Consider the following 20895-nt stretch of genomic DNA (forward strand, 5'->3'; position numbering starts at 1 on the left):
AACCTCTGACGATCCCAACTGAGTTGCCTGATCATCAGAGGCTTTTTTTTCTTTTAAAACCATTTTTTCTACAACCTCTTCGGCCGAAGAGGTTGTAGAAAAAATGCTTTTAAAAGCCTCTGACGATCCCAGCTGAGCCCTGCGATCATCAGAGGCTTTTTAAAAAAAACTTTTAAAAGCATTTTTTGGGCCGAAGAGGTTGTAGAAAAAAATGCTTTTAAAAGCCTCTGACGATCCCAGCTGAGCTGCACAATCGTCAGAGGCTTTTTTTTTTTACTTTTAAAAGCATTTTTTCGGCCGGAGAGGTTGTAGAAAAAATTATTTTACAAGTTAAAAAAAGTATCTGATGATCGCGCGGCTCAGCTGGGCATGGCGGGGTGGGTGGGGGGTGGGCAAGGATTTTTGCTACCAGTTCTCCGAACCACCCGCTGCCATCGCTACCGGATCAGGTGATCCGGTCCGAACCGGGAATATTTCACCCCTGCATCAGTTCATTTAGTGACCTGTTCAAACTTACAACGGTGGTGAAAAAAGTGACTTACGACCAGGGGGTGGGATTCAAATAATTTAATAACCGGTTCTCTGCCCTAATGACTGGCTGGGTGGGTGTGGCCATGGTGGGTGTGGCCAAGGGATGTGACAGGCAGCACTCGGCCTCCTCCTGCAACCTCCTGGGAGCAAAAACGAGCCGCGGGGGGAATGCACTGCACCCCTCGTGCCCTGTTTTGGGCCTGCACTTACCTCGGAGCCAAAATGGGGTGCGTGGAGACTCCTGGAAGGTGTGGGGTGGGGAGGGGCAGGGCCACCCAGCAATTTAACTACCGGTTCACGCAACTGGCATGAACCGGCTGAATCCCACCACTGCTTACGACCGTTTTTCACACTGACGAATGCTACAGCAGCTCCGTCGTCACGTGATCAAAATGACAACTGGCCTGTATTTCTGATGGCTGCAGTCATGTTCTGAGATCATGTGATCCGCTTTTGCGACCTTCTGACAGGCAAAGTCAACGGGGAAAATCAGATTCACTTAACAACCGTGTTACTAACTTAACAACTGCAGTCATTCACGTAACGAATGTGGCAATCATAAGAATGGGGCAAAACTTACTTAACAAATGTCTCGTTTAATAGCATACATTTTGGGGTCAATTGTGGTCGTAAGGTTGAGGACTCCCTGTGTAAACCCAATCCAATCTAATCAATCAATCAAACCTACGTGCTACACCAGCTGCAGTTTGTAAGCGAAGGGAACACTGCAGTCACGTCACTGCATTTTATAAAACTGTTCTAACTTACCGCTGCTTTATTATCCCTTTTAAATTTCACTGTTAAACTACTCTGAGATGTTTTATGGGGAACCGTATATCAGTCTTCTAAATCAATAACACATGCACGCATAACATCTTTTATTATCTATTCATCATCCATGCAAATCAAATAACATTTAAAAAATATTCCTAACTGCTATACCGATTAAAAATTTAGCCTAAGTACATGCATAGAAAGCTTGGCTTTGTAAGGCAGGGAAAATAATTTGGAAAAGCTGTTTCAACGGTGGCAGGAGGCAGAAATTTTTTGCTTCTGTTAGCCCTCGGTAGGACAGCCATGAAAGTCTTGGAAAAAGAATATATTCAGAGGCACAATGTACAAAGATCAGAATTGGTTATTCCCTGTAAATTCTCAATGGAAGCAATATTATTATCAGAGGTGGTTTCAGCCGGTTCGGATCAGTTTGCCCGAACCGGTTTGCCCGAACTGGTTTGCCCGAACCGGTAGCGGAAATCACCCACCCACCCCAGCTCTATGCCATCCTAGTTGGCACGTTTTTGAGGCTGGGTGCATGCATGGAAGGTGCGCACGCCAGTAAAGCACATGCACAGAATGTCGGGCGCATGCATGGATGTGGTGTGTGAGAGCGAAGCGAGCGTGAGCGAATGCACATTTGCCAACCGATAGGGAAAGTAAGTGAATACCACCCAGGGATGAAATCGAACAGGTTCCGACGGGTTCTGGAGAACCGGTAGCGGAAATTTTGAGTTGTTCGAAGAACCGGCAAATACTATCTCTGGCTGGCCACAAAGTGGGGTGGGAATGGAGATTTTGCAATATCCTTCCCTGGAGTGGGGTGAGAATGGGGATTTTGCACTATCCTTCCCCTGGAGTGGGGTGGGAATGGGGATTTTGCACTATCCTTCCCCTGGAGTGGGGTGGGAATGGGGATTTTGCAATATCCTTCCCCTGGAGTGGGGTGGGAATGGGGATTTTGCAATATCCTTCCCCTGGAGTGGGATGGGAATGGAGATTTTGCACTATCCTTCCCCAGGAGTGGGGTGGGAATGGGGATTTTGCAGTATCCTTCCCCTGGAGTGGGGTGGGAATGGGGATTTTGCAATATCCTTCCCCTGGAGTGGGATGGGAATGGAGATTTTGCACTATCCTTCCCCAGGAGTGGGGTGGGAATGGGGATTTTGCAGTATCCTTCCCCTGGAGTGGGGTGGGAATGGGGATTTTGGAGTATCCTTCCCCTGGAGTGAGTTGGGAATGGGGATTTTGCACTATCCTTCCCCAGGAGTGGGGTGGGAATGGAGATTTTGCAATATCCTTCCCCTGCCAAGCCCACCAAGCCACACCACACCACGCCCACCAAGCCACGCCCACAGAACCGGTAGTAAAAAAAATTTGGATTTCACCACTGATACCCCCCCTGATTATTACCTTATTAATCTATTTTAGAAGATTGCAGGTTGCTCCTTGAAAATGTGTCGTTTACTTCAGTGTAAACTTAAGCGGAGCAAAACGAAATGTAAGTGATTGTTCTTGGAACAAGGAAAAGCTGAGCTAAGAAATCGACCCCACATCCTAATGCTTAGCTTGCAATATCCAGGTAGTCCTCGACTTCCAGCCATTCGTTTACTGACCATTCGAAGTTACAACAGCACTGAAGAAAGTGACTCACGACCGTTTTTCACACTTACGACCGTTGCAGCATCTCCACCGTCACGTGATCAAAGTTTCAGATGCTTGGCAACTGACTCGTATTTATGACGGTTGTTGCAGTGTCCCAGGGTCACGTGATCTGCTTTTGCGACCGTCCGACGAGCAAAGTCAAGGGGGGGAAGCCAGATTCGCTTAACAACCGTGCTACTGACTTAATGAGTGCAACAATTCACTTAACGACTGGGGCAAGAAAGGTCATACAATGGGGCAAAACTCACTTCGCAAATGTCTCACTTAGCAACAGAAAATCTGGAAAACTTGGAAGATCAGATTAGGATCATCCTGCATCCTGCATTAAGCCATCTAAATCAGTGTTTCTCAATCTTGGAAGCTTGAAGATAGGTGGACTTCAACTCCCAGAATCCCCCAGCCAGCAGCGCTGGCTGGGGGATTCTGGGAGTTGAAGTCCACCCATCTTCAAGCTACCGAGGTTGAGAAACACTGATCTAAATGGTTACTAAGAATTGACACAGATTTAATGGCACATAATCAATCAATTAACCCACCGCACAACAAAATAAATCAAGCGGGCAGGCTTTGCATAAAACACTACAGGTTAAGCCCTTGACTTACAACAATTTGTTTAGTGACCATCCAAAGTTACAACGGCACTGAAAAAAGTGACTTACGACCGTTTTTCACACTTACGACCATTGCAGTATCTCCAAGTCACGTGATCGACTTGCAACTGGCTCATATTTATGACGCTTGCAGAGTCCCCGGAGTCACGTGATCCCCTTTTGTGACCTTCTGACAAGCAAAGTCAACGAGGAAGCCAGATTCACTTAACAACCATGTGACTCACTTAACAACTGCAGTGATTCACTTAACAACTGTGCTAATCATAACAGGGGGCAAAACTCACTTAACAAATGTCTCGCTTAGTAACATAAATCTGGCGCTCAATTCCGGTCGCGAGTTGAGGACTACCTGAAATTCATCAATAATCAATCAATTGATTCAATCGATTGAATCAATAATCAATCGATTGATTCAATTGATTGAATCAATCGATTGATTATTGATTGAATCAATCGATTGAATCAATTGATTGATTATTGATTGAATCAATGATTGATTATTGATTGAATCAATGATTGATTATTGATTGAATCAATCGATTGATTACTGATTGAATCAATAATCAATTGATCAGTCACCACATTAATCAAAGAGACAGGCTTTGCATAAAATACTACGCTATCCCCAGACCCTAAATCAGGGGTCGGCAATCTTAAACACTCAAAAGAGCCATTTGGACCCGTTTTCCACAGAAAACACCGGGAGCCACAAAACCCTTCCCGTGCCTGACTATTTCCTGAGTAGATGCAAAATTAGCATATGTAGTTGAATTAAACGGTTCTGTTTTCTTCTGAAACTTTTCTTTTCTTGGATTTATCCATGGTTGGCCTACCGGGGTTGAAAAGTTCAATAAATCAAGTCCCGGGCGGTGTCGTACATTGGCGGTTGTGACGCATATTTTGAGCAACAGGGAGCCGTAGCAGAGGGATGAAAGAGCCACATGCGGCTCCAGAGCCACAGGTTGCTGACCCCTGCCTAAATGAAAGTTAAACTAATCCGGTGCAAACACAGCCAATGCTTTTCATCTGAGCCGATATCGGCGTTGTCCGAGGGCAGCCACTAAAACGCAACATGGCTACCTGGCTGACACAAAAACGAAAAACCACACACACACACAAAAAGGGGAACAAAGAGGGCGCCAGGCACGCAGCTTCAGAATTATCAGAGCGGGAAAGTTCATTCTTCAGCCGTTGCTATTCTTGCTTTGGCTGGCTGGGCTTCATAAACCAATTTTAACAGCTGGGTAGCTTGTGAAAAACTTCCAGGTTCGGTTATGAATAGAAAAAAGGAAGAAAAAAATTAAAGAAGGGAAAAAAAAAACACACCAACCAGACAATGGCAGTTTTGCAGGTCTCCTTCGAGACTCCCCCACATAAAAAGCAGGGGTGGAAAAAACTGGATTTTGTGCAAAGATTCGCCTGTTACCCGTATTTTTCAGAGCATAAGATGCACCTTTCCCCCCCAAAATAGTGGATGAAAATTTAGGTGGGTCTTATAGACCGAATATGGGCGTTTTTGGCCTCCCGAACCCTCTGCGCGTCATGATTTCACCCTCTCTGGCCTGCAGAAACACAGTTAACCACAAGGTCCGTTTTTGCCAAGAAATGGGCCCGTTTTTGGGCTCCCAAGCCCTCCATGCATTGTGTTTTCGCCCTCCCAGGCCCCCAGAACAGGAGTGAAATCCAGCAGGTTCTGACAGGTTCTGGAGAACTGGTAGCGGGAATTTTGAGCAGTTCGGAGAACCGGCAAATACCACCTCTATCTGGTCCCAGAGTGGGGTGGGAATGGAGATTTTGCAGTATCCTTCCCCTGGAGTGGGGTGGGAATGAAGATTTTGCAGTATCCTTCCCCTGGAGTGGGATGGGAATGGAGATTTTGCAGTATCCTTCCCCTGGAGTGGGGTGGGAATGGAGATTTTGCAGTATCCTTCCCCTGGAGTGGGATGGGAATGGGGATTTTGCAGTATCCTTCCCCTGCCGTGCCCATCAAGCCACACCACGCCCACAGAACTGGTAGTAAAAAAAGAAGCACTCTGCAGCAGTGCTGAAATCCAATTTTTTTTTTACTACTGGTTCTGTGGGCGTAACTTGGTGGGCATGGTGTGGCTTGGTGGGCGTGGCTTGGTGGGCGTAGCAGGGGAAGGATACTGCAAAATCCCCATTCCCTCCCCATTCCTGGGAAAAGTATATTGCAAAATCTCCATTCCCACCCCACTCTGGGGCCAGCCAGAAGTGGTATCTGCCGGTTCTCCGAACTACTCAAAATTTCCACTACTGGTTCTCCAGAACCTGTCAGAACCTGTTGGATTTTACCCCTGCTCTGTAGGCCAAAAAGAGGCACGTTTTTGGCGAAAACGGACTATGCGGAGGACTGCAGAGTGGTTCTGGGGGCCGGGGAGGGCGAAAACGCGATGCGCGGGGCCAAAAACTATTTTTTTCTTGTTTTCCTCCTGTAAATTTAGGTGCATCTTATAGTCTGAAAAATATGGTATATACCACATTGTGCAAACATTTTGGGCCATTGTTAGGTTTGTTGTTGTAGCAATGCGTATAATGACCCTATATAATTACAGTATATCTCGGTCTCTGTATATATTAACCTGAAAATACAGGGAATTTGTGTGCCGTATGCAAAACACAGGAGAAAGCGGAAAAAATAGCTTCCCTAAGTTAAAGTGGCAAGTATTTTGTATGAGGTCCCCTCACACACACACACACACGAGCAGCAGCACATACCTGTGACTCCCGTAACCCTAAATGTAGCATTATTCCAGTATTTGAGGGGCTGCCATGGGATCAAGCTACTCCCCAAAGCACCTGAAGGCAGGACAAGAAGCAATGGGTGGAAACTAATCAAGGAGAGAAACAACGTAGAAGTAAGGAGAAAGAGTGGAGTGGAGTGGAGTGGAGTGGAGTGGAGTGGAGTAGAGTAGAGTAGAGTAGAATAGAGTAGAGTAGAGTAGAGTAGAGTAGAGTAGAGTAGAGTAGGAATAGGAATAGGAATAGGAATCGAATATGTGGAATGGAATAAATGGAATGGAATGCCATGGAACAGAATAGAAAATGGAATAGAATGGGAATAGGAATGGAATGGAATAGAATAGAAAATGTGGAATGGAATAAATGGAATGGAATGAAGAGAGAATAGAATAGAATAGAATAGAATAGAATAGAATAGAATAGAATAGAATAGAATAGAATAGAATAGAATAGAATAGAATAGAATTCTTACGCATTGTAAGCCGCCCTGAGTCTCCGGAATAGGGTGGCTTACAAAGAGCGGCATATAAATTGAACTAATAAAATAAAATAAAATGTGGAATGGAATAAATGGAATGGAATGGCACGGAACAGAATAGAAAATGAAATAGAATGGGAATGGGAATGGGAATGGAATAGAATAGAATAGAATAGAATAGAATATGTGGAATGGAATAAATGGAATGGAATGGAATGGAACAGAACAGAATAGAAAATGGAATGGAATGAAAAGCGAATGGAATGGAATGGAATGGAATGGAATAGAATAGAATAGAATAGAATAGAATAGAATAGAATAGAATAGAATAGAATAGAATAGAATAGAATAGAAAATGTGGAATGGAATAAATGGAATGGAATGAAGAGGGAATAGAATAGAATAGAATAGAATAGAATAGAATAGAATAGAATAGAATAGAATAGAATAGAATAGAAAAGAAAATGTGGAATGGAATAAATGGAATGGAATGAAGAGGGAATAGAATAGAATAGAATAGAATAGAATAGAATAGAATAGAATAGAATAGAATAGAATAGAATAGAATAGAATAGAATAGAATAGAATTCTTTATTGGCCAAGTGTGATTGGACAGACAAGGAATTTGTCTCCAGTGCAGAAGCTCACAGTGTACATGCAAACAAAAAAGTGGTAGTCATAGATCATAAATCATAAGATTCAACTGCCTTTATGTCTCGTTGCTTTGGCATGCAATGCCCCATAGCCGCATCCTGAGGGGAGAAGTTGGAAGAGACTACGTAAGGGGTCTGTAGATATTTTCTCAGCCCTCTTTCTGGTTCGTGCAGTATCCAGGTCCTCAATGAGAGGCAGGCTGGTTGCAATTGTTTTTCCCGCAGTCCTAACTATCCGCTGAAGTCTGTGTCTGTCTTGTTTGGTTGCTGTGCCAAACCAGACAGTTATTGAGGTACAAATGACAGACTCAATAAGTTTACAGAGGTCAGTTCAACATTACACAAACTGAGACAACTACAGAGAAAGGGTTCTTCTTGGGGTCACTCAAAAATTCTCCTTTGGATATCAAAGTCCACTAAATCTGTCAGAAAAATCCAGCCACGGACCCCAAAATAGCAACCCAACCCACCAAGAATCCTCTCGTTGCATATTGCCGATTTCATCTAGTCGAGATTCTCCCTGGACTGGATACTTGGAAACTTCTAAACAACAAACCAAGAAACCAATCAATCTTCTAAGTGCAAATATCAAATCTAGCAATTTCCATAATCTCTCTCTCTCTCTCTGTATGTGTGTGTGAGAGAATCAGAGACAAAAAGAAAGAGAGAGACAGATAGAGAAAGAGAGAAAGAGGGAAAGAGAAAGTGGCAGAAGGAGAGAAAGAGAAAGAGAGAGAGAAAGAGAGAGAGAAAGGAGAGAGTGAGAAAGAGAGAGGAAGAAGAGAGGGAAAGAGCGAGAAAGAGAGAAAGAGACAGAAAAAGAAAGAGGGAGAGAGAGAGAGAGAAATGGAGAGAGAAAGAGAGACAGACAGAGAGAAAGAAAGAAAGAGAGGGAGGGAGACAGAGAGAGAGAGGGAGAAAGAGGGAGAGAGAAAGAAAGAGACAGACGGACGGACAGAAAAAGAAAGAGAGCGAGGGAGAGAGAAAGAGAAAAAGGGAGAGAAAGGGAGAAAGAAAGACAGGCAGAGAAAAAGAAAGAGGGAGAGAGAGGGAGAGAGAAAGAGGGAGAAAGAGAGAAAGAGGGCAAGAGATACAGTGAGAGAAAGAGAGAGACAGGCAGAGAAAAAGAAAGAGAGAGTGAGAGAGAGAGAGAAAGGGAGAGAGAAAGTGGCAGAAGGAGAGAAAGAGAAAGAAGGAGAGAGAAAGAAAGAGAGAGTGAGAGAGAGGAAGAAGAGAGGGAAATAGCAAGAAAGAGACAGAGAAAAAGAAAGAGAGGGAGAGAGAAATGGAGAGAGAAAGAGAGACAGACAGAGAGAAAGAAAGAGAGAGAGGGAGAGAGAGAAAGAGAGAGAGAGAAAGAAAGAGACAGATGGACGGACAGAAAAAGAAAGAGCAAGGGCGAGAGAAAGAGAGAAAAAGGGAGAGAAAGGGAGAAAGACAGACAGACAGAGAAAAAGAAAGAGGGAGAAAGAGGGCAAGAGATACAGCGAGAGAAAGAGAGAGACAGACAGAAAAAAAGAAAGAGAGAGAGCGAGAGAGGAAGAGAGAAAGAGGGTGAGGGAGAGAAAGGGAGAGAGAGGAGGAGTGACAGAGCGAGCTACCAATACCCAGCTGAAATTTTCAAATATCCGCTGATCTCTCAGTGCAATCCGTACCATTCAGACCAATAGTCAGTATACAAATCTGTCTGGAATCCGATACCGAATTCCAGATTTCAAAAATATTTACGCAGCTGCGGCTTGCCCCGACCGCCGATTTATCCCAAAGCCGGTGGCCACAAGGAGATCTCCGCTTCGGTTTTTAAAGCCGGGGATTGCGAGGAAGGCGGGCGTTTTCCCCAAAAGCAAGAGGCTTACCTCTCTCCCAGATGCTCCAGGGGTGGTGGTGACGGCAATTCTCACGGCCTTTCGGCCCACCTAAAGCCTACACCGAACGGCCTTGTTTGCTGAGAAATATTCCTGATGCTTTTCCCATGGTGGTCCACTCCAGAGCAGCCCAGTGGCAGGAGTTTTAGGGTGGGGGGGTCTCTGTAAATCCAGCAAGTCTGTGGACTAACAACGCACCAGCCTGGCAAGCAAACCACACGATTTGAGGGAAGGAGTCAAAGCCATTGTGTTGCCCCCCTCTCTGCCCCCTTTTTTGGGGTGGTGGTGGAAAGGGGGAAAAGAAACACCCCCTTCTTAGCAAGGCTGTTATCTTTTGCAGAGGTCCTGGAGGAATCTCCAGCCGAAAGCTCGGGAGGGGCGGCACAGGCCTTGCTCCTTGGGGGCTGCCCTTTGGCTCAGGGTTTTTCATTATTTGCACTTTTCTCTCTGGATGCCTTAGAAAAGTCCTTTCTTGAAAGACCCGCCCCGTGGCGCTCCCCCCCTCCTCCTTTCTCCTTCGTCCAGGAGCCTGTGGAGATGGAGAGATTCCCTTGATTTAAGCTAAGGCCTAGACAGGCTCAAAGGCAGGGCCAGGTGGTGTCAGGAGGAAAGGAAAGGAAAGGGAAGGGAAGGGAAGGGAAGGGAAGGAAAGGAAAGGAAAGGAAAGGAAAGGAAAGGAAAGGAAAGGAAAGGAAAGGAAAGGAAAGGAAAGGAAAGGAAAGAAGGAAAGGAAAGGAAAGGAAAGGAAAGGAAAGGAAGGAAAGTGAAGGGAAGAAAAGGAAAGGAAAGGAAAGGAAAGGAAAGGAAAGGAAAGGAAAGGAAAGGAAAGGAAAGGAAAGGAAAGAAGGAAAGGAAGGGAAGGGAAGGAAAGTGAAGGGAAGAAAAGGAAAGGAAAGGAAAGGAAAGGAAGGGAAGGGGAGGGAAGGGAAGGAAAAGAAAGGAAAGGAAAGGAAAGGAAAGGAAAGGAAAGGAAAGGAAAGAAGGAAAGGAAGGGAAGGGAAGGGAAGGAAAAGAAAGGAAAGGAAAGGAAAGGAAAGGAAAGGAAAGGAAAGGAAAGAAGGAAAGGAGGGGAAGGGAAGGAAAAGAAAGGAAAGGAAAGGAAAGGAAAGGAAAGGAAAGGGAAGAGAAGAGAAGAGAAGAGAAGAGAAAAGAAGAAAGGAAAGGAAAAAGGGAAGGAAAGGGAAGGGAAGGGAAGGAAAGGAAAGGAAAGGAAAAGAAAGGAGAAGAAAAGGAAATAGAAAAGAATTTATTGGCCAAGTGTGATTGGACCCACAAGGAATTTGTCTTGGTGCATATGCTCTCGGTGTACATAGAAGAAAAGATACATTCATCAAGAATCATAAGGTACAACACTTAATGATGGTCATAGGGAAACAGTCAATATAAATCATAAGGATACCAGCTACAAGGTTACAGTCATACAGTCCTAAGTGGAAGGAGATGGGTGGTGGGAACGATGAGATTATGCAGATTTAGTGAATAGTTTGACAGTGTTGAGGGAATGATTTGTTTAGCAGAGTGATGGTGTTCGGGAAAAAACTGTCCTTGTGTCTAGTTGTTCTGGTGTGCAGGGCCCTATAGCGTCGTTTTGAGGGTAGGAGTTGAAACAGTTTATGTCCAGAATGCGAGGGGTCTGTAGATATTTTCACAGCCCTCTTTTTGACTCGTGCAGTATACAGGTCCTCCATGGAAGGCAGGTTGGTAGCCATGTTTTTTTCTGCAGTTCTAATTATCCCCCAAAAGAAAACTATCGATGAATAATAGATAGTTAGATAGATAAATAGGAAAAACAGAGGGGAAATTAGAAAAAAGGAAGGGAGGGAGGGAGGGAGGGTGTTAGGGAGGGAGGGCAAGGGGAGGGAGGGAAGGAAGGGCAGTAAGGGAAGGAAATGGGAGGAAATGGGAGGGAGGGAGGAAGGAAGGAAGGAAGGGAAGAAGGAAGAAAGGAAATGGGAGGGAGGGAGGAAGAAGGGAGGAAGGAGAAGGAAAAAAGAAATGGGAGGGAGGAAGGGAGGGAGGAAGGGAAGAAGGAAGAAAGGAAATGACAGAGGGAGGAAGAAGGGAGGAAGGAGAAGGAAAAAAGAAATGGGAGGGAGGGAAGAAGGAAGAAAGGAAATGGGAGGGAGGGAGGGAGGAAGGAAGAGAAGAAGGAAGGGAAGAAGGAAGAAAGGAAATGACAGAGGGAGGAAGAAGGGAGGAAGGAGAAGGAAAAAAGAAATGGGAGGGAGGGAGGAAGGGAGGAAGGGAAGAAGGAAGAAAGGAAATGGGAGGGAGGAAGAAGGGAGGAAGGAGAAGGAAAAAAGAAATGGGAGGAAGGGAAGAAGGAAGAAAGGAAATGGGAGGGAGGAAGAAGGGAGGAAGGAGAAGGAAAAAAGAAATGGGAGGAAGGGAGGAAGGGAAGAAGGGAGAAAGGAAATGGGAGGGAGGAAGAAGGGAGGAAGAAGAAAGAAAGGAAATGGGAGTGAGGAAGAAGGGAGGAAGAAGGAAAAAAGAAATGGGAGGGAGGGAGGGAGGAAGGGAGTTATGACAAACTAACAGGAGAGGTAAAATATAATGTAAAAAAACCCAGATTTCTAGTTTGTTTAAAAAGGTAGCCGAATCCCTTTCTTCTGTCTTTTTAATTGGTTTTGTGGTTTTAATTTGCTTTCCGAACCCCTCGGACTAAAAAGAAAGGCTTACATCAAAATACACAGTGCGTAACTCAACAGCTTGTTCTTCTTCCCGGTGAAAGAAAGTTAAGGCAACGTTTCTCTTCGGTGCCTTCCTGGTGGCGTTCGGGTTTTGCCCTCTGTGGAAAAGTAAACCTGCTGTTTTTTTTTTCTTCTCCCTGCAAATGGAATTCGTGGCCTGCCTTCAATCCGAGATGACGACGGTTGGAAAGTCTTATTTATTAACAATTCGCCCAGAGTCGGACACCGCTGAACAATTAAAACTAACTGCAGGTAGTCCTCGGCATACGACCACAAAATTTATGTCGCTAAGTGAGAAATGAGTGAGGTGAGTTTTGACCCTTTTTGTGACTTTTCTTGCCACGTTTTGTTAGCTGAACAACTGCTGTTGTTTCAATTAGTAACATGGCTGTTAAGTGAAACCTGGCTTCTTTGTTGATTTTGCTAGGGGAGAAGGTTGCAAAAGGGGATCCTGGGACCCCGGGATGCAGCAACGGTCGTAAGTATGAACCAGTTGCCAAGCATCTGAATTTTGATCATGTGACCAGGGTGTGTGTGAAAAACAATCTTTCTCTCTCTCTCTCCCTCCTTCTTTCTGTTTCTCTCCCTCCTTCCCTCTTTCTCTTCCTCCCTCTCTCTCTCTCCCTTTCTGTCTCTCTCCCTCCCTTTCTCCCTCCCTCCCTTTCTCTCTCTCCCTTCCTCTTTCTGTTTCTCTCTCCCTCCCTCTCTCCCTCCCTCTTTCTCTCCCTCCCTCCCTCCCTCTTTCTGTTTCTTTCTCCCTCCCTCTCTCTCTCTCTCCCTCTCTCCCTTTCTCTTCCTCCCTCCATTTCTCTCTCCCTCCCCCTCTCCCTCCCTTTCTGTTTCTTTCTCCCTCCCTCTCTCTCCCTCCCTTTCTCTCCCTCCCTCCCTTTCTCTCTCTCTCCCTCCCTCTTTCTGTCTCTCTCTCCCTCCCTCCCTCCCTTTCTCTGTCTCCCTCTGTCTCCCTTCCTCCCTCTTTCAATCTCTCCCTCCCTCTTTCTTTCTCTCTCCCTCCCTCCCTCTCTCCCTCCCTTTCTCTCTCTCCCTCCCTTTCTCTGTCTCCCTCCCTCCCTCCTTCTCTGTCTCTCCCTGTCTCCATAACTCTACACATTGTGAATGAGTGAGATTCAATAGCAGATGAACATGATATGCAACCATCAAGTGAAGCTCTTTTTGTTCCATTTTGTTTGTTTTTGCAGGCTGTGTGTGTAACTGTGGCTTTCTCTCTCTCTCTCTCTCTTTCCCTCTGAACGTTCACCGTTCCAGCACTGTTCAGGGTGAGAAGCTTGAGCCCCTGGATACCGGAAGCAGAGTGGGTTAAGGAATGTGCCAGGGATGCATCTGGCAGCCCTTCAACTCAGTTCAGTTTTCTGTAAGAAAACCTGAAAGGAACTTCGCAAGGGTGGAAACCTGCCTTCACAAATGCAGAGGACATAGGAAGATATATCAAGGAAATATAATTTTGTTAAGAGATATATATGGGTTATTGAATATCTTTCCTTCCTTGGTTCCTCACTGCCAATTTCCCCTTTCTCTCTACTTCCTTCCTTCTTTCCTTCCACCTTCCCTCCCAATTTTCCCCTTCTCTCCCACTTCTTCCTCCCTCCCTCCCTATTTCCCCTTCTCTCTCTCTTTCCTTCTTTTCTATTTCCTTCCTTCTATCTATCCTTCCTTCCTTCCACCTTCCCTCCCAATTTTCCTTCTTTTCCTCTTCTTCCTATTTCCCTTCTCTCTCTCTTTCCTTCTTTTCTATTTCCTTCCTTCCATCTATCCTTCCTTCCTTCCACCTTCCCTCCCTATTTCCCCCTTCCCTTTCTCCTTCCTTCTTTCCTATTTCCTTCCTTTCTTCCACCTTCCCTCCCTATTTCCCCCTTCCCTTTCTCCTTCCTTCTTTCCTATTTCCTTCCTTCCTTCCTTCCACCCTCCCTCCCAATTTCCCCCTTCTCTCCCTCTCCTTCCTTCCTCCCTTCCTCCCTATTTCCCTTCTCTCTCTCCTTCCTTTTCTATTTCCTTCCTTCCACCTTCCCTCCCTATTTCCCCTTATCTCTCCCTCCCTCCTTCCCTCCCAATTTTCCCTTCTCTCCCTTTCCTTCCTTCCTCCCTCCCTCCCTATTTCCCCTTCTCTCTCTCTCTCCTTCCTTCCTTCCACCCTCGCTCCCAATTTCCCCCTTCTCTCCCTCTCCTTCCTTCCTCCCTCCCTATTTCCCCTTCTCTCTCTCTCCTTCCTTTTCTATTTCCTTCCTTCCTTCCATCTTCCCTCCCTATTTCCCCCTTCCCTTTCTCCTTCCTTCTTTCCTATTTCCTTCCTTCCTTTCACCCTCCCTCCCAATTTCCCCTTATCTCTCCCTCCCTCCTTCCCTCCCAATTTTCCCCTTCTCTCCCTCTCCTTCCTCCCTCCCTTCCTTCCTATTTCCCCCTTCTCTCTCTCTCTCTCTCTCTCTCTCCTTCCTTCTTTCCTATTTCCTTCCTTCCTTCCACCTTTCCTCCCAATTTCCCTCTTCTCCCTCCCTCCCACAATTTCTTTACTCCTCAATTAGTATTTGAAACAACCTCACCTCAGTCCTTCAAACAAAGAGATTGTTTCATCTTCCTGAGTTAAAATCTTGCCTTGTAGGGGTTAGGATATTTTATCAGGTCAAGTGAAGTGAGCTTTGATTTTTCCCCCTCCCTTTAAACGGGACTTCTCTTTGCTAAGACCAACAAGAAAAGGGCAGCTGATAGGTGAGTTTGCAGAGGAGAAAATGGACTTTGACATTAGTGGGCCTGATAAAGGAGACAGAAGAGGATTTTGACAAGCTCTCTTGGTGCCAGGCCAGCTGATAAGGTGATAGTAAATGTTACTTATTAGGTGTTTTCTCAGGTCTCTTCTTTCATGAAAGAATCAAGGCCTTAAGAAACTATTTGTTCCCAATATCAGAAAAATAACTTGCTTAGCTGGTGAGGAAGGGCAGACCTCCTTCTGACCCTGGAGAAGATCAGGGTAATTTATGGCCCCAACTCTCCGCCTTTCCTTTTTCAAGAATGATCAAAATGGGCTTTTCTTAAGAGATGGTCCAGATACGAATCCCGTGCATATTTTCACCGGAATTTACACGTCTGCAGCTTCTTGAACCGACCTAAGAACTGGAATGCGCACCTGTGCCAAAATTTAAGCTTTTCTATAAGTCGTAATGGACTATGTCATTCCAGAGATCTGGACTGGAAAAAAAAAAATACATTGGGAAAAAGAAATATTTGGAGAAAGAAACAAAGACTAGAAAAAGAGAAGCTTACAGTATAGATAGGACACAAGACAAGAGAATAACAGAGTAGGAAGGGACCTTGTAGGTCATCTAGTCCAACCCCCTACCCAAGCCGGAGACCCTACACCAGTGATGGCTAATCTTTTTGCCATTGCATGCCAAAAGCAGGGGGAGCACGGGAGTGGGGGGGTCGTGCGTGCATGCCCATACCTATAATTCTATGCACCCCGCCCCCCCCGCATGCGACTCCCCCCCCCGCGCTTCTCCCGCTTCTGGCACGGTGAGCCATGTAGGCCCGTTTTTTGCTCTCCCCAGGCTCCAGAGCCTCTCTAGGAGCCTGGGGAGGACGAAAACAGCCTTCCTCAACCCCCCGGAAGCCGGAAAGGGCCCATTTGCTGACTTCCAGTCCTGCCGTTTTCGCCCTTCCCAGGTTCCTACAAAGGCTCTGGAGACTGGGGAGAGCAAAAAATAGGCCTTCCCCAACGCAGGCCCTCCGGAGGCAGGAAACAGCTGGACCTGAACTTGCTCACGTGCCACGCGTGCCATAGGTTCGCCATCACGGCCATACACCATTTCTGACAGATGGCAGTCCAGTCTCTTCTTGAAAGCCTCCAGTGATGAAGCTCCCACAACTTCCGAAGGCAACTTCTGTTCCATGGGTTGATTGTTCTCACTGTCAGAAAGTTCCTCCTCATTTCCAGGTTGAATCTCTCCTTGGTCAGTTTCCATCCATTATTCCTTGTTTGGCCTTCAGGTGCCTTGGAAAATAGCTTGACCCCCTCCTCTCTCTGGCAGCCCCTCAAATACTGAAGGACTGCTATCATATCTCCCCTGGTCCTTCTCTGCTTTTGGACACATGCTCCAGGGAGTACGCTTGGCAACTGGTCCCCTATTTACGACGGTTGCAGTGTTATCCCAGGATCGTGGGATCACCTTTTGAGTACTTCCGACAAGCAAAGTCAATAGGAGAAACTGGATTTGTTTCACAATGACAGGCGGTCCTCAACTTACGACCACAATGGAGCCCAACGTTTTTCTTGCTAAGTGAGACATTAGCTAAGGGAATTTTGCCCAATTTTACGACTTAACCCTGCCATGATTGTTAAGTGAATCAGGCTTCCCCGTGGACTTTGCTCGTCAGAAGGTCGCAAAAGAGGGGATCACGTGACTCTGAGACTACTGCAACGGTCATAAATATGAGTCAGTTGCCTAGCATCTGAATTTTGATAGAATAAAATAGAATAGAAAATAAAAGAATAAAAGAATAAAAGAATAAGAATAAGAATAAGAATAAGAATAAGAATAGAATAGAATAGAATAGAATAGAATAGAATAGAATAGAATAGAATAGAATAGAATAGAATAGAATAGAATGAACTGGAAGGAACTGTTCTGTCCCCGTCCCACACACACGCACACCAACAGATGTCCAAGAGTTAAAAACCAAATCAGCTGACAAAATCCTTTTCCTTATGATAACGGAACTTGGCAGCAACCTAGTGACTGCCTGCGAAGAGTTTATTACTTACGAAGGGAAGAGATAACTTCTCTCCGCTTCTGGTACATCAAAGTAAAATGCTCAATAATTACAAAGTAAATCAAGTCCAAATATAATCCAGCAAAGTCTATAGCAAAAGTCCGACAATGCAGAATGGCGTGGAAGCTTTCAGCTTTGTTCGTCACAAAGTTTGACTGGCCACCATGCTCCCTTTTATACCCTGTGGGGTGTGGTCCAGTGACTCAGCCTAATCTCGGGCACGCCTTTTCTTCTGTTGCATGTGCTTATCTCTGCGACGCTGGCGTGGGTCCAGCCAAGACTCATTACCCTCATCACTGTCCATCTGTGGATGCGTGGACGTGCTTGGCCCCGGCCCTATCTCTTGCCCTTCGGCGGACACCGAAGGCATTGCCAGAGAGGAGGGTCCTGGAGAGGGAGGCCTTGCCAACTCCTCTCCTTCACTCTCGGAGTCCTCTCCTGCCGATGACACAGGCTCAGGTAACGGAGCCACAACAGGAACCCTGAAGCAGGAGAACCATGGGGATGCTGCAATGGTTGTGTGAAAAATGGTCATAGGTCACTTTTTTCAGTGCCGTCGTAACTTTGAACAGTCACTAAGTGAACTGATGTTAAGTCGAGGGCTACCTGTGCGCAATTCACTTAACAGCTGCAATGACTGGCTTAACAACCCTGGCAAGAAAGGTCATAAAACTGGGCACAACTCACTTAACGACCGCCTTGTTTAGCAACGGAAATTCCGCTCCCAATTTTGGTCAAGGACGTCCTGGTAGTTCAAAGCCATTCAGATTTCAAAGCACAGCTTTCCCATGCAGCTCTGAAACTAAAGCCGAGCCGTTAACGACCGAAGACTCTAAAATACCTGCAACCCGCAGTTGCCATCTTGACTTTTCTGACCCCCTCTGAGTCATCTCTAGATAATAACACTGAATTAAACCTCATTAAAGAATACTTCGACCTCTTCCTCCCAGGCTATTTTGCAAGGTGGATTAAAAGCAACTCCCTAATTCCAGGTTTGACTTCTGTACTGTGAATACAATAATAATGGGGTTTCTTTACCAGGGAGGAAAAAAAAAAAATTAAATGTTTATTATAAAGTTGGAGGAGTGGTGGAGGAGAAAAGGCCCACCTTAAAAGCTAATAATCACAGCTATACTTAATGGATGGCTGACCTGATTTTAAATGAAGCAGCAATCAATTCCCATCAGAGGAATTGCCTCCCACAATCAACTTTAAGATAAACCAGGGTTTTTGAGGTTCTAAAACAGGGGAGCACATCAATTTCTAGAGTGATTTAATTCATAAATTGCAAACAGTAAAAAGTCAGGCTGGGCTAATCCTTCCCAGAATAAATGGGGGGGGGGGGTTAGAGAGGAGAAAACAGGGCGCCTCATTATGTTGAGTTCTGCAAGGACTAGATGCTTATTATTTTAAACCAAGGTGAGCTGGGGATTGGGGTTTATCAAATATAGACGAGTGTTTTTCTTCGGAGCCTGCAGTGACATACGCACACACCAAAAATTATCTGATTTGTACAGATAACAGCCACCATCTGTAGATCTATTTGAAAAAGGCGGAATTCTAAAATAAATAAAAATAAAAAGCAAAGATCCGGGAATGTCAGGCCAAAATTCCACCAAGCCTTAGGGTCGCCAGGTGTCCACTATTTGAGTGGACACTCCGTTTTTTTCACATTATGTTCACTATTTTTTTTCACAAAATAGTGGACAGTTTGTTTTATTCAAAAACTTTATGATGAAATGGTACGTAATCTAAAGCTGCACAGTCTTAGAGAATAAGGATAGGAGAATCGCGTTTTGTCTTTTTTTTCATAAGTTAGAATGAGACAAAGATCGAATATCCATTGAACTCGATTCTCCGAAAAAATCAATGATGAGAATACTGTTCCAGTATTGTACATCAATTCCGCTATCAAATGCAAACGTTGAACGAATTTTCTGCGTCATGGGAAATTTGTGGACTGACGAACGTAACCGACTGTTTGTACCATCAGTTCGAAGTGAACTTTGTATATTTTTTAATATTTCTCAACGTTGTACTGAAATTAAAGAATTATTCTTTAAACACAAAGAATTGATCAAAGCTGCGCAGTCAAATAAAAAATACACACGACAGCAAAGTAAAATGTAATTTAATATTTTACATATTATTATAATATATTTGATGTTTTGAATTTTAAGTAAAGTTTTGAAGTGATTATTTTAATACGTGTTAAAATGTTTGTAAGAAAATATATAATTTAATTGTAAATTTTTTTAAAAATTTTTTACTATTTAACACCCCCCTCCCCTCCCCGCTTGTCCGCTATTTTTTGGAAGCAGACCTGGCAATCCTACCGATTATTTTTTTTAATTGAAAACAGGACTTTGTAGTCAAGGCCGTGTCAATCTTTTAAATAGCAGAGCTCAGTGCAAATCACTCATAAAAATGTTTTTGGGTATTATCAGCCACATCAAAAGTTCTCTATGCAGGAACTTGTTCATAGATTCAAGGATTGAAGGCCACATCCTGCATGGCCCCTACGAAAACTGACAAGCAAAATCCGATAAAGTTTCTTTTAAAAAAAACCTTCCACTTCATCTGCTAAGGTTTTTTTTTTTCCTTTTCTTTTAAATACTAAATACGGAGGCAGAAAGCATAACATTTTCCATTTTTTTGTTCAAGCTGTTTAGCTGCTAATCTTACAAGATGTATTTTTTTTTAAGACTGCAAGTGTTTGGCAAATATTGTGGACTACAGAAATTGTGGAGGAGGACAAAATTTTTGAAGGTTATGAAGGCCAGTTGGTTAACGTCACTGGACTTTAGATGTCCAGTGATTGCCCCTAAGTCATCACTCGGCTTTCAGGCCAAAGGCGGGACTAGAACTCACAGTCTCCTGGTGACTGACTCAAAGTCATCCAGCTGACTCTCAGGCCTAAGGCGGGATTAGAACTCACATCTCCTGGTGATGATTGGCCCAAAGTTACCCAGCCAGCTTTCAAGCGTAAAGTGGGACTAGAACTCTCAGTCTCCTAGTGATTGGCCCAGACTCACTCAGATGGTTTTCAAACCTAAGGCGGGACTAGAACTCTCAGTCTCCTGGTGATTGGCCCAGACTCACTCAGATGGTTTTCAAACCTAAGGCGGGACTAGAACTCTCAGTCTCCTGGTGATTGGCCCAAAGTCATCCAGCTGGCTTTCACGCCTAAGAAGGAACTAGAACTCACCGTCTCCTAGTGATTGGGCCAAAGTCACCCAGCTGGCTCTCAGGCCAAAGGCCGGACTAGAACTCAGAGTCTCCTAGTGACTGGACCAAAGTCATCCAGCTGGCTTTCACGCCTAAGAAGGAACTAGAACTCACCGTCTCCTAGTGATTGGGCCAAAGTCACCCAGCTGGCTCTCAGGCCTAAGGCGGCACTAGAACTCACAATCTGTGAGTTCTATGTACGAGAGCGCCTTCTGCCACCGATAGCCTCCCACCAGCCAATACGCTCCCACAGAGATGGCCTCCTCAGGGTGCCGTCGGCCAAACAATGTCGACTGGCGACACCCAGGGGGAGAGCCTTCTCTGTGGGGGCACCTGCCCTCTGGAATGAACTGCCCCCAGAGATTCGCATGATCTCCGGCCTACGTACCTTTCGCCGTGCCCTGAAGACTCTTTTGTTCCAACAGGCCGGGCTGGCCTAGAAAATGAATTTTTAATTGGGTGTTTGTAGTTTTTAATATAAGGGCCGAATTTTTAATATATTTTAAACGGTTTTTTAAATTTTGTGGGTATATGTTGTTTTAATATGGCTGTACACCGCCCTGAGTCCTTCGGGAGAAGGGTGGTATAAAAATTTAATTAATAATATTAAATAATTATTAATTAATAATTATTAATTAATTATTAATTATTAATCATCATCATCATCATCTCCTGGTTTCTCAGCTAGCCCCTTAACCTCGAGACCACACTGGCTCTCTTTGCTGTTCTAAATCAAATCCGTATCTGAAACACCTGGCTCATTTTTGAGCCGTTGACTTTCTTCCCCCCGTCCCATTTCTCTTATTCTGGAATTGACAATTCCAAAGGGAGGACACCCCCCCTCCCCTTGGCCCCGAAGTAACA

General features: G+C 44.9%; 1 protein-coding gene across 13 annotated transcripts in view; it reads right to left on the reverse strand.

The window, feature by feature from the left end:
• The window catches only part of TENM4 (teneurin transmembrane protein 4), a 626114-nt gene that overhangs the window by 344741 nt on the left and 260478 nt on the right, over positions 1–20895 (reverse strand). The window contains exon 1 of one of the 13 annotated variants that reach the window (XM_087895769.1): positions 9329–9392. The exons of the other annotated variants lie outside the window; for them this stretch is intronic. The gene's annotated coding sequence lies outside the window, so the exon portion shown is untranslated. Of the gene's footprint in view, positions 1–9328; positions 9393–20895 lie in introns of those variants that run through there. 13 annotated transcript variants of the gene reach the window in all.

Source organism: Pantherophis guttatus, chromosome 5 (genome assembly GCF_059756535.1).
Source record: "Pantherophis guttatus breed Tessera chromosome 5, ASM5975653v1, whole genome shotgun sequence".
Taxonomy (NCBI): domain Eukaryota; kingdom Metazoa; phylum Chordata; class Lepidosauria; order Squamata; family Colubridae; genus Pantherophis; species Pantherophis guttatus.